The following is a 3731-nucleotide window of genomic DNA, read 5'->3' as shown; positions in this document are numbered from 1 at the left end:
TAAACCATGGACATGTCCCGTGGAAAGAGCTCTCCTTCCTCTTCCTCACCACCCTTCATCAAGCCTTGCCGAGTGCCCCGCAGTACCGAGGATGCCGAGTTGCTCAACTCCATTCACCATCTCGAGATAACATCACTGCATGCTGGGAATCTTCCTCAGTCATCTCTTCTTGCTTGCTTGCTTGCTTGCAAGGAGTCCTTCCTTTCCCTCCTTTTTTGCTCATCATTTCCTCCTTTCTCTTCTATCTTCTTTCCTATCTTCCATTCTCTCTGCCTTTTTCTTTTTTCCCTTCTCTGACCATTCTCTTTCTCCCATTCTCTTCTGCTTCCATCCTTGTCCCTTCATTTCTTCTTCACCGAAATACTTTTAAAATTAGCGGCACTACGCTCGCCATGAAGGAGGCACACACACTTTGGCAAGAGCTCTCCTTCTTCGCCAGCACTTTCCTACGGTCCACCCACCTACAAATTTCCCTTCCCTCAGGATGAAGGACACACTCCTCAGCCCCCAGCCCTCTCTGGGACCCAGCAAACACATGTCAAAGGACAGATCCTCAACATCAGAACACAATCCAACACCCTCTGAAACACAAGCACAAGACCCAGGTACTTCAACATCCAACAAAACAGGATCCAAACAGTCTCAACAGCCCAGGGCAGTCTCTCAGTCGGGAACTCAAACCCATCACAGCCCAGCACGACAACCCTCCAGCAAGGCTCACAAAGCACGGGGCAACCACAGCTCCCCAGCACTCCTTACGTACCTTGGGGAAGAACGGTTCTTCCCGACTCATTTCCCGCCTGCGCAAGGAACGTCCAGCTCTTGCTTCCCCTTTCAGGCAGGCAGGCTCTGCCTGCAACAACACGGAAAGAACCCCCGTACCCAGGGGCACTGGTCCCCACGGAATACCTCTCAGCATTAGCATGAGCCACGCATCACACAGCCAAACAAACGCCACCCCGGGAACACGGCGGCTTCTTCAGTGGGAACATCTTCTGGATGCTCAACACATCCACGCCCAGAAACGCATTAAGGTCCCTCCTCCACCTGTCCCGGCTGCCACCTGCTCCCACCGTGCCTGGAAGCAGCAGCAGAGGAATGAGAGCAGGCAGTGGTGCTTTGCTGCTCCAACCCGACAGGCATTACAACCCAGGCAACCTTCGCTCGATCCAACAGGAAAATGCCGCAGCTGAGCAGGAACAAAAGCACATCTGTCTCTCAAACACATCCACTGTAGGTGTGAGTGACTTACCTGGAGCGTCACTGGGTGCTTCTTCAGAATGAAACATTTTCAGAGAAAGAGAAATTGGTTTTAAGGGTCATTCTCCCTTAAATTTATCATCAATTTCAGGGGATGCTGGACACAAAAAAAATGACACATCATCTCCAAATGCTTTGAAAACCCTGGAGAGTGTGCACTGCTCCCTCATGCACTTCTATCATAGGGGAAGCAGGTTGGACACCTGAAAGATAAGGATGTTCTCTCAGCATCAACCTCAGCTCAGGAGACTTGAAAAACCATTTCACACACTTGGAAAACTGCCCAAATATATGCAACCTGACAGCTGCCAGAATTCCATCCTCTTCATCTCTTCCAACACATCGCCAGTGTGAGAGAAGAAAAACCAAACCGGTGAGGTTCTCACTAAGACCAGGGAAGAAAACCAAAGGAACCCCTTCCACTGTACTGACACGCCAGGTCTGCCAACATCTGGAACACAGAGACGTCTTCTCCCCCTCCCTAGCAAGACTACGGCCAGAGAGATGGCTGAGGAGACGTTCAGAGAAGTCTGCCAGAGTGATACAAATTTCAAAGAGCTTCTCTTTGACCAACAACATTCCCTGTCAAAAACAAGGGATCAAAAATGTGTACGGCAGACATCTTCAAAAGCAGTAATACCACAGACAACAACAGGGTGCGAGGATACGTGGAACTTCTGGACGTCCTGGGAGGATCCCAGTCATGAAGACCCCTGTCCCAGGGCTTTTCTCAACGTTTCCTCCTGGCATCCTCTATCCTGCACCATGGGAAATGGCATCTCCAAAGCTTAAGCAGACATTCCCCAGTGATACAGACTCTTTTCTACTCAGCAGCTCCATTTCCCGCAGGCACAATTCCACCACTCTCCGTCACCGTCCCGGTGACACCTGCCCAGGCCCTACTTGTAGCCCCTCGCATGATCACTGCCAGTATACTCAGTTCAACTAAAGCACATCGTTCTCTCAAATACATCCACTGTACTTGTGAGCGACTTACCTGTAGCATCACTGGGTGCTTCTTCAGAAATGAAACATTTGCAGGGAAGGAGTATTGGACTTCAAGTATATTTCCCCTTAACATTATCAGTGCTTCTGGGGAATATGGAGAGCAGAAAATTACTCATGATCTGCAAAAAAACTGGACAATGCCCAGTGCTCCTCACACACTTCTGTCAAAGGGGAAGCAGGAGGGACACCTGAAAGCTAAGGACGTTCTCTCAATGTCAGCTTAAGCTCAGAAGACTCAAAGAGCCATTCCCCACACTAATGGCTAACTGCCCAAAATTCTGCCATCCAACAGCTGCCAAAATTCAGCAGTCTGCATTTCATCCACATTACCAATGTGAGAGAAGGAAAGAAAAATGGATGGAAGTTTTTCATGAGAGGAGAGAAGAAAAGCAAAGGATCCCATTCTGCTCTATTGAAACACGAGGTTTGCCAACTTCTTGCATACAGACAGCACTTGTTCCTCTCCCTAACAGGACTAAGAGCAGAGAGGTAACCAAGGAGAGGCTCAGAGAAGACTGATCAAATGTGGTTTAAATTTGGAAAATCCCCCGTTTGACCAACACCATTCCCCATCCAAAGTGAGGGCTCCAAGCGGAGTATGGCAGATGTCTGCTCGTCTGACAGGAACAGTGCGGAGAACACCAAGGCACGAGGACATGCAGCGCTGCTGGAGGTCCTGAGAGGATCCCGGGCAAGCAGCACTGTGCGCCGGGCGTCTTCTCAAGGCTTTCTACTGCAATGCTCTATCCCAAGCCCTGGGAAATGGCATCTCCACAGCCAAGCACGCATCCTCCAGTTCTTCCCCAGTGACACACTCCATGTTCTACACAGCATCTCCATTTCCTCAGGAAAGACTCTTCCCCACTCAAAGTCACCCTCCCTCTGATTGCCACAAGCCCTACTCTGTGCCACTCGGAGGATCATGGCCACAGTAACCAGACATTTCTCCACCACAACACCGAGCCCCAGCACCAAAGCCCACATTGAGCATGACCCAGGCCTTTGGACGTCCTCACCTTCCCTCACGATTGGCACAAAGAACATAAGGAAAGATAAAAAGCCACACAGTGACTGGCAGACTTCCCAGCTGCTTGAACTCCACCACAAACACCTTGTGCCTCTCCAGTGATCTCAGATGGAAACACCACAGAGCTGCACAGCAGAGATCGTAAATATTCTGTGATGAGAGTTGGGACAGCCTGTGCTGGGTTTCAGGGTGTGGCAGCATTTTTGGTAGCTGGGGAGGGTATCACAGCAGTCCCTTGGAGAAGTTTCTCAAAGCTCCCCTGGCTCCAAGTCGGACCCAACTCTGGCCAAGGCTGAGACAATCAGTGATGGTGGCTGTGCCTCTCTGATACCATATTAAAGAAAGGGAACTTGTGATGAAGCTTGGAGTTGTGAGGACGTTTTGTGAGAAGGACACATATGCAAACAGCAAGGTCAGAGGAAGAAAGGAGGAATAG

Source organism: Athene cunicularia (genome assembly GCF_003259725.1).
Source record: "Athene cunicularia isolate RWA chromosome 13 unlocalized genomic scaffold, athCun1 chr13_part1, whole genome shotgun sequence".
Lineage (NCBI taxonomy): Eukaryota > Metazoa > Chordata > Aves > Strigiformes > Strigidae > Athene > Athene cunicularia.
This window is presented reverse-complemented; position numbering follows the sequence as displayed.